Source organism: Diadema setosum, chromosome 3, assembly GCF_964275005.1.
Source record: "Diadema setosum chromosome 3, eeDiaSeto1, whole genome shotgun sequence".
In the NCBI taxonomy this organism is placed as follows: domain Eukaryota; kingdom Metazoa; phylum Echinodermata; class Echinoidea; order Diadematoida; family Diadematidae; genus Diadema; species Diadema setosum.
In genome coordinates this window covers 25409192-25421987 of record NC_092687.1, presented here as the reverse complement: position 1 = coordinate 25421987, position 12796 = coordinate 25409192, and the positions used below count along the sequence as shown (strand labels likewise).

The following is a 12796-nucleotide window of genomic DNA, read 5'->3' as shown; positions in this document are numbered from 1 at the left end:
TGAAATAAAGTCTCATCCACAGTTACAAAATAAGGAGATGCAGTTGAAAATAAAACAAAATGACCGGATTTCACAGCACACTCACCCGAAAGAGGAATACGTATCACACACGAAACCGCTTTCATCAATATTGGAGCATTGTACTATACATGGTGAATGTATGCTTTGCGTAAATCCAGTTTCCGAACACAAAAGCTATACTCTTGATAGCTTAGTCAGGGGAGCACAATTGACTGAAAAAAAAAATCATATCAATGAGATATTTCAACAGACTAAATAGAGAAATCACAGGCCTGCTTCTTAAAGAGTTAGTATTGATATTATACACTCTATTTATTTAGTGCTCCACTGTGAATCGAGCGTAAAAATACAGTTTTGGTTATTGCTGAAAGCAAAACAGAAGAACACTTCGAATCGCAACGTTTATGATTATATCATCATGCTTTACTTTAATGTAGCTTGTAGATACATGCATAGTACTTCCCGTGTCCGAGGCACGAGGATAGAGGTCATGAACTTCATGTCCAGTTTTATCATTTTTAGTATGTCAGTGTAGTTCATTCTTTTAATGCTAGATTTCATCAGCCCCCTCCCCCCATGTTGAGTCTGATATATCAATACCCGCTCTTCACGATGTGCAAAATAGCGCGTTACTGAACATGCTCCAATACTCGAGGGTTTTTTTCCAACTTCTCAGACAAAAGAGCGTACACGCGAGGATTGTACACTTTTTGGTTCAGACGCTCCAGCCACCCTCGGAAAGTTGAGGGTTTTTTTTTTTTTTTCCAACCGTTCACACGTACAGAAAATAACCCGCTAATTGCCAATCGATGAAACTATTGTTCTCATTGTGCCTCACAGTGGTGTGGAGAGCACGCTGTTGTTAATGATGAGAATAAAAGAACTCAATCAAGTTTCTAAACCCGACCGTTCAAGTACTGCCGGGGCAAATACCGCGCTCATTTAGAAATATCAGCAAGATTTCTGAGGTTATGCATCGCGCTACTGGTTCGCACTAATTTTCTGTTGTGTGTGTGTGTGTGTGTGTGTGTGTGTGTGTGTGTGTGTGTGTCCACATGTGCAAAAGACTGGAGTTTGCTAAAGGGTAACAAAAATTGAGTTCTGTAACATGCTGATTTGTGTACGTGTGAACCCCCTATTACAGGTATGTTGTAAGACTTTTGTTGGACTTTCCTACAAAAGGAGGTTTGATTCTAGCCTGCTCGCTTGCTGTGTTCTATCATTTATTTTGCAGTAACGTGTCTGTTTGTATTGCTGGTATGCCATACGGAATATTGTACCATGAATCCACCTTCCTGGGGACCGTTTCATGAAACTTTTTGCCAGTGATTTACACTGACAACTGTTAAAAGCTACTGAAATCCTTGCGTCTGATTGGCTGATGGCAAATTTGTCGGTGAAAACCTCCGACGAACTCGTTGATGAAACGAACGGCATAATTCTATTAAAATGTCGCCTTATCTTGGCTTCTTTAACAGTAAAAAAAAACCACACGTTGAACAGTATTGGTGTATTACACATTAATGTTAACACTAAAACAAAACAAAGGGGTTATTCGTCGCTTCATACTTACAATCAAATCACGTGTCAAAAAAAATGATGATATAAAAAAGGTCCCGAATGCCGAAGAAAATACCGCTTTCCTAGATGCCGCTGCAACAAGCTGAAGTTTATAGTGTAAGAGCTATACCTACCCAATTACACAACAGTAGGCCTACATAATATCATGGCAACATATATTGAAACTTCTTTCGATCTCACACTCATAAAATCTGCGTACCACTGCGTGTGAAAATTAGAATGAACATCACGGACATATCAACTGAGAAGTTCCTCTAGATACTACTTCCCGACTTGGCGATCATCAAACAGTAAAAGACGTGACTATTGATTTATTTGTATCGAATGTAAACTGTTTACTGTAAACGAAAAAAAACTATACGGAGTGCCTCCTCCGTTTATTGTCTTTGCCGTAACCATGGAGCTACTACGAAACCAAACAAGAAGCACGCATGGACGGCGCGTTTCATTGAACTTGATAACCACGTGTTTCGCACTTCGGCACAGATGCACTGCGCGAAACGTAGCGATTACCGTACTTGTGGCGGACATACTGACTTTGGTCAAGGAATGAAAATGGAATATATTAAGAAAAATATTATGATATTGAAATACCGACATCATGAAAATGTTTGAAAACAACGAATGATTATGGAGTATAGAAATGAAAATGCCAAACAAAGATTTTCATTCGCTCATAGGGAAGCTCTCTAGAAGAGATGAAAGCATCTCCCCTCGTATGGCAGTACACACTAAGAAAAAATGGTTCACTCTTGCACCTTTTAAGGGTGCAAAGTGATGTCACACTGGTGGCTCCCTATGGGTGTTATCTTGCACCCTCAAGAAATTGGTGCAAAAGTTGCACCATGGTGCAATGGCATAATTTTGCACCCTGTGGGCGCACCTTTGCACCTCCATAGAGGATGCAACATTGCACCCTTTATTGAGGGTGCGAAGTTCTTCCCTTGGGTGCATATTTTCACCCACACTAAGTGGTGCTAAGTTTCACCCTTTTCTTGAGGGTGCATCTTTCCACCCATACTAATTGGTGCTGAGTTGCACCTTTCTTGAGGGTGTGATCTTTCTCCCTTTAATCTTCGGCGCAACTTTGCACCCTTTCTTGCCTCTACTTTTGGTGCAACTTTACACCCTTTCGTGAGGGTGGAAAGAAGCACCCAAAGTTCCAAGATTGTAGCCTCTCTTAAGGGTGCGATTTTGTGCCCTATATATAGGTATAATGTTGCACCTAAAAGTATGTGGTGCTTATTTGATCCATGACTGCTGCAAAATTGCTTCTTTAAAGGAGCCAGTCAGTGTCACTATCTACGCCTTTAGAGGCGCAATGTTGCCCAGTAACCTCAAGTGCACCTTGAGATTACTGGGCAATATTGCGTCTCTAGAGGAACAAGCAGTGACACTGGTTGGCTCCTTTAAAGAAGCAATTTTGCAGCAGTTATGGATAGAATAAGCAACACATATTTGCAACATTATACCTATAAGGTATATACTTAGCATCACACATAACCGGGTACAATTTGGTTACTTAACTACTTTAAACCTTGAATAGTGCGAACTAATGCAAGCCTGTTTGCTCAGTATATCAAACTTATGCTGTTGTTGCACTCTGCAAAGTAAATAGGATTAGTGTAATTTGGATCCTGTGAATCATGAAATGTGTGTGTGGAATTTGTGAGTTTTGAAAGTTAACTTATAGTTGTGTTTGAATGACACACTAAAACCAAATGTTTACCCAGTTACCTTTCCAATAAGGTGAGCACTATCACTATCTATCATCAAATCCTCTAGGCAAGAGTATACATCTGCATGAAGGAAGAGGTAAAAATATGATATACATTTGTCTGGATACGTTTTATTCAAAACGTACTTGAATACGTACTTATTCACATAATCTATAAGAATAAGATATGCTTCTTACCAGTACACAAAGCCTCAAAAACAAGAGCATGCTACTTACATTTCTAAAGTATGCACCATATCTATAAAAAAAAAGAAGAAAAGATGTAAGAGGATTTAACAAGTTGTTTGTATGCATTTAAACGAATAGGCCTACATATTTCCATGCGTACAATATTCATGTAACAGTGACGTCATCATGAATCATCAAAAAGATATGTTTCCAGCATAAACATGAATTTATCTAAAATCTAAAACATGTCTTACAATTGGGAGTTTGTTTTATAATGACGATGCCAATTGTCTTAAAGTCCTTATCACGACATGTCTTGGGGTTCACACTTATTTAAATCATGAGATTCTTGGCACTTAGATTACGACACAATTTATAATGGTTTAGATACTTAATTGACATACGCATACCGTATACAGGTATACGGGCATTTCGGGCATCAAAAAGATATGTTTCCAGCATAAACATGAATTTATCTAAAATCTAAAACATGTCTTACAATTGGGAGTTTGTTTTATAATGACGATGCCAATTGTCTTAAAGTCCTTATCACGACATGTCTTGGGGTTCACACTTATTTAAATCATGAGATTCTTGGCACTTAGATTACGACTGCAATTTATAATGGTTTAGATACTTAATTGACATACGCATACCGTATACAGGTATACGGGCATTTCGATGAAAACATCTAAATACAAGGTATGATTATAATATGAAAATCGAACTTGATACCAGCCCTTATGGGCTACCAATGGAGAATAGGCAGAATCGCAGTTATGTATTCAGATTTTGTTTTGGGTGATACACGCATTCCGACTGATTTGGGATCAATTCGAGTCCCTCGAGCTGAGATTCCGGAACTGCAATGAGCAAATCATCATAATGACTAACAAAGTGACTGAGAATAATACATGTACATGCACCAGTTTCTGTTTCGTTGTTCTATACACAGAAAGTTGTTACGTTTTCCAATCCTGTGTAGGCACACAGTGATTTGCAGATCACCTTTGGCTATAACGCCATGGTCGCGTGCAAAATGAATGCAGCTTATCTAACTTGTAGTTTCCGAATATGGGACTACCGTGCTTATACATATTAATCGGATGATAGACCCCGTCAAAGATTAAATTGCGGATATCGTATACCATTGTCAAATCCACTTTTTGTTCTATACACAGTTTCACTGGACTCTTATGAACCACTTAAGCATTACCAAATCATGGAGTATAAAAATAATCTTATGATGTTATTTCCTTGAAACGGCTGCATTTGTATGAGCGGGAACAGTTTGGCATCATACATAACTAAATACATGTATTATACAAGGTTTCAGGACACTTTGAACCGTGTCCCCCCCCCAAAAAAAAAAACAAAAACAAAAACAAAACAAAACAAAACAAAAACAAAAACAAAAACAAAACAAAACAAAACAACAACAACAACAACAACTACTGAAATGTTGTATACCCTAGGTCCATTAACGTATGATCTTTGACCTTTGAATACATTGCCCACATTTTTCAACGAATAGGCATCTGGATGCAATGTGGGTATATATAAAATGAAAAACGTTTTAGGAAAATACATTTAACCACTTCAGAAATAAATATGGAACAAATAGCATAATATTGACACGTTGCCTTCTTCCTAATGACGCGACAGAAAACTTTCCTCACCGAATCATTCTGTCGTTATTCACGTACAAGTCATAGTTCGATTAAAAGTACACATGGAGTCATGCAAAAGTATCTAATGAAAAGTATGCTTCAGAACTACATCATTGTCATTTATTCTATAATGCTAATAATAGAGTTATTGTTCCGCTATATTGCCTAACAGGTTGTAGTACTCCTATGACGTTTGTTCAGCAAATAAGGCACAAAATAAAATTTTGCGAATTTTACACGCTGTTGCCAAAGTCTCTAATCTTCTTTACCACTATTCTCAGACATGAGGTATGCTGATGCTGTATGAATTAGAAACTAAAGCTTCACAAATATTCACCATCTAACAAGGTAAAAGCGAAGTGATGTCTTGCCCACATATCGTACATACATATGCAAAGTTTCATTTGGATACCTCAAACAGTATAAAAGGGGAATGAAACCCAAATGTACCCGTGGATTGGAGCAATATCATAAGAACACATAAGTGAACGTGGGAAATTGTATGATCCAGTGGAAGTTATGCATTTTTTAACGTTTCAGCGTCACTTTCATGTATGGAAACGTATATGAAGATAATATAAAGGGAATTCCATAAAATCTGATTCTAAATGAAAAGTACAAATTGCCTCCACTTATTTGTCGTTGCCATAATGTTAAGGGTAATATTAGCCCCCCCCCCCCCCCCCCCACTTCTGGAAGAAGTAAATCAAGTGCTCCTTTTGTAATGCTGGAAAGGTGAAACTATGCCTATTTTCTTTACATTTCTTTATACCATTTTCCATGGTTGACGTCAAAGATGTAGCTTTCTCATCTCGTAATGGCGGCACTGAAACTCTAAATATATATGTATATATAGCTCTTCAACGGATTTTCCGATATTCCTCAATTTGTCACGATGTGTTCAACTGCTAAAGTAATCTCCCTGCATTAACTTTTCTACTTGTACTTTTCGTTTCATTTCCCTTCGTGATTCAACGTTGCCATAATCGATTACAGACAGATGTACGAACGGAGGGACAACCTGAACAACATCATTTCTCTGGTGACAATTCCTTGTAAAAGTATACACCATGAAAACTTTAGGCTGGTAAACTATATCAAGACAATTATTGAACAATATTGTTAATGAAATGCCGTAGGTTTTTTTCGTGACAGTTGCCTGTTCAGATCAAGCATTGCAATGTACTGCTGAAGAATGCATCGAGTGTTTCTGCCTTGTTTGGGATACTCAAAGCCACAGGGCACAGAAGGCCGCAAACATTGTAGCGAAGGAAGACACGATTGTATACAGGAATTCGGGCAGATTTCACAACCATCCAGCCTAATTGTGATGTCACTAGTGCGCAGCATTCACAGTGAAGATTGTGGGATTTAGTCCTGCCAGGTTCTGAAAGAGATTTTGGCATGAATAAATAATGACTGAATAAAATTTCGAAGGAAATAGGTCGTTTACACTATTTTGTTGCTTACATAAACTAACAGATTGCAAATATGACCATTGACCAGAAAATGGAAAATTAAATTGATTGTATAGTTTTTGTTGAGATCTACTTCAGGTTTCTAACATCTTTTGCTGAGATAATGAGAAATGGTTTTGAAATAGGTACGATATCCAAAACAGAGCAATAATAATATAATGTAGGACCCACATTTTATCACGATCGCTGCGTTTTACTTTGTTTTTGGATGCCTCATCCATTTCAAAACCAATTTTCATCAAATAATCTTTAGAATTCCTCTTAGAATGGCATACTCTCTATTATTTCATAAGTAGGTTCTTGGTATATCACAAAAAGTTAAAAGCCCAAATCCTCACCTCCACCAATACTATACCATCCCTGTAAGCTTTGATATTGGTTTCAAAACAAATCCGGTCGGATAGATTTATTTCAGCTCTTTGTCATATAAGTAAAACATAATAATGTTGCAAAGAAATGTTCCTCTTATATTTCTAGTCACAAAGCAGATGGAATTCCCGTCTCCCATAAAAAAAAAAATGCAGCACTTACTTTGTCACAGACATACAGCATGTCCTCTCCAAGCAGGCGGGAAATCAGGAGACAGCATGCAGACATCACTAGGTTAGAGCTGGAAAAAAAAAAAGAATAGATGTGGAATAGCCTGAGTAAAGTCATGTTGAAAAAAAAATGTGGGCGAATTTGGACTGAGATGAAAATACACACCTTTTACACACCTGCATACATTTATGATATAGGGCATATTCAAATATTCTCACATTTTTCCTAACCAACTCAAAGTCTTCATAACATAAAATAACAAAGTAAGACAACATCATATTACATGCCAATTTAACATCAGTTTGCTGTATATTTTCCACAGTTAGGAAAGGAGTAAGACTTATAGACCTCAGCCATTCACCCGTTGCTGAGCTTGCCACAGATGATGGTCCGGGTGCTGATGGCCATGGCAATGGGTGTAATGATGCCCATTATGGTTGACACCTCTAATCCTGTTACCACACACCAAAAAAAGTGAAAATATAGCCCCCTCTACTTATTCACAACATTGATTTGATTTACTTTAATAATACTGGTTACAGAAAAGGAGATTACCCCCCCCCCAAAAAAAAAAAAAAAAAAAAAAAAATGGCTATTCAGGCATTTGAAGATTCTTGCGGGGTAGAGATGCTGCCTGTATATGAGAGACAATCCATCATGGAGTTTTCAAGAAAAAAATAACAAAAATAAAAAACTGAGAAGATTTAGAACGCAAAAGGCAAGAATGAATGATCGCAATGGTCCACTTGAGTAACATATCTCTCGATTATAGATGGTATCAAAAATTACACTATATAGTCGTATCAAAAATTACACTATATAGTCTTATCAAATTTTCCGCAACCCACTAAACGGTGGCTACGTTTTATAGTAACTTATAAAACTGCGTTCATGTGTAATGATAAGCTTTAATGTAATATACATGTACTTCACGGATATCACATGCTGAAAATCTAGATGAATCAATAACCTGAAAATACATAGAATATTACGGATTAATCCATTAATGAAACTTACATATTCTGTTGAGGAATCACTCTGTCCTTCAGAATTGCATATAAGTTTACGTGATCAGGAGAATGCGCGCAACTTCATCATATTGTATCTTGCTTGAATACCTGAAAAGGAAAATCAAGTGTCATGAGTTCAAGGCCACTGCTCATGCGTGTGTAGTAATTTTGCAGAAGAGCTGACTTATGTAAATGTGACTACATAACTCTCTCCATGGCAGCTTAATGTATACTTCAATTCTTATGCACTGCCTTGCTGCATACAGGGTGTACTTAAGTCCACCACTAACACTACCTGACTACAGAGAATTATCCCAGCATAAAAATGAGCGTGCAATGTTTGCCATTATAAGTTTAGTTAGTACACTGGTCTTCTTTTTATCCATAAGTTTATTAACAATTATTCATCAACTTTCGTTCCTTTTATTCGTTATTAATCAAGTGTGGTATGGCACGATGCGATGTATTATCCTTGGGGATGTGTGTGTGGGGGGGGGAGGGGGCGTAAAGGTTATGACAAAGGATACACTTCTTATAGGAACATCCGATTCCACGTTTTCTGAACTGTTTTGTTTTGTTGTTGATCGGTAAATATAAAGAATTATTTGAAATTTGTGATGATGTATGTGTTCACTATATTGTGAGTATAAATTATGCTTGTATATAATTGTGTATGTAGTGAAAATTGTATCATTTATAATGTGTACATGTACATGAATTAATATGTAAGTTTATGCATGTATGTAGATATTCCTATGTGCACGCCCATATACCAACAAAAAGAATTTCCTTAATGAACAATAAATGAATCGGAAATCGGAAATCGGAAATCGGAATGCCATGACGTCTTTACCAAGACTTTTTATCGTTAAAGCTGATCTAATTCCACAGAATGGTTACGAAACAAAGCAAAATAAAACAGAAAAAAGCACGCATAAAACTAGCCAATTTTAACAGAACTCTAAAATGAACGTTTCAATATTACTGCCTACAAGCCTACATTATAAGACAAGGCTATACAACCAAAAACATAATACATACAAGAAATTTGATGAAGGGTAATATCGAGAGTAAGGCCTTGGTCGAGAACATTGTGGATATTTCAAATCATGCTTTACGATGATATTTTAACTCACCATTTTCCACGTAGTAAGAATCTGCGGGGTCTTGATATTTTGAAGTGGACAAAATAATGTTAAAGTCAGAGTTGCAGTAAGCCGCTACGAAAAGCCTCAGAAGAGCTGATCTGCTGTGGAAATGGAATTTGCGCTGGATGCTCAGCTCAAACACCCATGCACGAGCTGTACAATGAGCCATCTGGGAGTCAACTTATGTGCACATAAGTTCGCACGACTCAACAATTCATTGAATTCCTAAATCATGTTTAAGAAAAGAATGAACATGCCCACGCCAGGTGACCAAACGACTGGGTCCGTGAATTTACACTTAAGGAAACATCCATGTCATTATTTTGCATCGAATGTATTCTATGGATTAATAGGCGTTTAAAAAAAATTTTTTTTCCACTTTTGATTCTTAATAATTCAGTAATTATATATCAGATAACACTGTCATTGATATGGGTGATAGTTGTATAGTGTACAATTTTGTTGGAGGTGGTTTAAAACATAAATCAGTTTCATGAAATCCATGATCAATTTCACAGTTAGGTTACAGATTTTGCTCTATTTCCAACCCTCTGTACAAAACTTTCACTTTGCACAGGGGTCAATGGGTGTGTATGGGAGTATGTGGTTAACACCCTGACAATGTGTTGAACAATGGCCAGGGTTTGAATGCTTTATTATTTATTCATGAGAAATTCCACTGTCACAGCTAGTCTTTATTCATTCTAAAATGTGGTGTTTGCAAGCACATGGAAACATGTGCTTACATTTTTCATGTGCATGCATTTTACCCTTAGGCTTTACCGTGCATGAATCCATGAAAAAAAGGAAAAAAATCAACCCTTAAAAATAAATCGTGTAGTTTGCATCCTTATATATCCGCGATTTTGCTCTCTAAATGATTTTTTTTAATCATTTCATTTATTTTCACTTAATAAAGTATGCATACATAAAATGTGACAATGGTATGACAAGTATAAAATGACAATGTGACAAACAAACAAACAAAGCAAACAAACAGCAAAAGATATCAAGTGAAGGGGTGAGTGAGAAGGCAATTGGCCTTATTCAAAACTAATCCCGGAAAAGTAATTATATTGTATATACAGAGAAAAACATTGGCACACACACTCACACATACACACACATGCATACACAGACAAAAACATGGACCAGCGCACATTAACAATACGCAAGATGTCATTTTCACAAACACACCCTATCTTGCTAGTCTCTTATAAATTCGTAAAATGATATTGGTAACTTCCAGAAAACCTTTCAAGTAAAATACGCTTGAATGCTTTCTTAGAACTTTGTACCGTTTTCTAACATTTCACATCAGAGTGGATGGAATTCCAGATTTGAGGGCTTTGAAAAAATATTGACTTTTTTTTTTTTTTTTTTTTTTTTTTGCTGTCCCGAGATCGAGTCGCAACGAAAATCTTTAGCGTGTAGTAGGGTTTGACTCCATCATCGCACAGTAAGCATGCAGGGAATGCTGTGACATATTCCATTTTGATTGGTCAATACCAGACGAGCAGTCAGGTATTCTTAGTTTGTTCGCAGACCCTTTCATCTCAACTTCATTTAAAAATGCTCCGATGAATGATTATGAAATTATGGGAGAGCAGCAAGTTTTATGATGTCTTAAAAAAACATGTACATAGTAGCACCACGACGGTATGCAATATTGTATTCAAGTGTCGATCAACACCACATAGGTCTTTCTTTGAGACTAGTTATGGGCTCAATATTGCACCTTAGCAAGAATGAACCACAAACAGGAAGATATGTCTTTGTAATGGTAATTACGTTTCGACATCCCAACCAATAAGAGATAGGTTAGGTGAATGTTAAAGACACGGGGATACACGAATGTAAATTGCGCCAAAAAAAATTTAATAAAACGAACATTATTCTAAGAGGCATGCCTGGGCAGTAATCTGATGTATCTATTGATAAAGAATTCTATTTGAAGAATCATATCAGTTTGCTTTGTCAGAATCATGAGGAAAAGTGATAAAATAAGCCGGCTATCCAGGGTACAGTTTAAACACTTTCACAAGAAACAGCTCTGATTAAGATTAACACTTTTGCACAATAATATTTCTGTTCAGAATTGACTTTTGCTTGATTTGTTTTTATCTTAAAGTATAGGATTTCATTTCATTTAATAGATAAACAAGCAAAATATAGCCAAAATTATGTTAACGTCCAAAATGAATCTTCAGATTGCTCAGCGAGACGGCGGCATCGAATCCCGATCAGCGAAGGCACAAATGCACCTGTGGAATTGTTTTGTACAGCAATAGAAATCTGACGACTATTTGAATAATTACAGCCAGTTGGAACTTCATCTGTTAAACCTCCTAGGTTATGTGTACAATGTGATTGGTCAATACCAGACAAGCAATCAGGTATTCTACGTTAGTTTTTTTTTTTTTTTTTTTTTTTTTTTTGTAGTAGACCCCTTTCATCATGGACTCAACTTAATTTGAAAATATACTCTCGATGAATGATTATAGGATATGAAAGAAAATTAAGTTTCCTGATATCAAAAAAATATACGTTCAATAATATCAGCACAAGGATATGTAATATTGCATTTTAGTGTCGAGCAACACCATAGGAGGTCTTTGTTTTGAGACTAATTTGGGGCGCAATATTGCACCGTCAATGACCGTGGCAAGATCGAACCCCAAATGAACCATATAAGAAGCAAAGTTCCACCATTTTCGCAAATCGTGTAATTTGCACCCATTTCCGCGACTTCGAACCCTTCTAGCTCCCTTATTGAACCTTTTTTTCTTAGTGTGTATAAGTTTCCCCAACAAGCTGATGTTAGTGAGGTGTACACCAGGGCTCGACACTAACGGTGGCTCGGTGGACCGGGGCCACCAAAATCGCACGTCGGGCCACCAAAAAAAGTCGGATGTTTGCCTTTACTTTTGGAAATGGACAGCGGTAACAGTCGACTCCGTATAAGATGCTAAAATAAATGTCAGATGTTGTTTTTATTTTTGGAAATGAATAACGGTAATATTCGACTCCGTACGGTACTAAAATAAATGTCGGATGTTTGCTTATACCAAGGATGCTTATACTTTTCGATTTGAATAACGGGAAGATTCAGCTCCGTACGGTGCTAAAATTAATGTCAGAAATTCGATTTGGCGTTCGGAAATGAATAACAGTAATATTCGACTCCGTACGGTGATTAAATAAATATCGCATGTTTGCTTTGACGTTCGAAAATGACTACTAATGATATACAACTCCGTACGATGATAAAATAAATGCCCGGTATTTGCTTATGCGTTTGAAAGTAAATAGCAATAACATTCAGCTCTGAGAGATGTTAATATAAGTGTCGGAAATTTGCTTTGACGTTCGGAAATGAATAACAATGATATTGAACTCCGTACGATGATAAAATAAATGCCGGATGTTTTCTTTCAAGCTC

The 12796-nt window shown here is 36.8% G+C and overlaps 1 protein-coding gene and 1 long non-coding RNA gene across 2 annotated transcripts in view; one reads left to right on the top strand and one right to left on the bottom strand.

The window, feature by feature from the left end:
- LOC140246716 (autocrine proliferation repressor protein A-like) overlaps positions 1 to 12796 on the top strand; it is a 61936-nt gene that overhangs the window by 38971 nt on the left and 10169 nt on the right. The gene's annotated exons all lie outside the window — the stretch shown is intronic.
- LOC140226503 (uncharacterized) lies at positions 6511 to 8395 on the bottom strand. The gene is made up of 3 exons (XR_011900969.1): positions 8214 to 8395; positions 7188 to 7266; positions 6511 to 6565 (listed from the first exon to the last, which is right to left on the bottom strand). It is a non-coding gene; the product is annotated as an uncharacterized lncRNA (long non-coding RNA).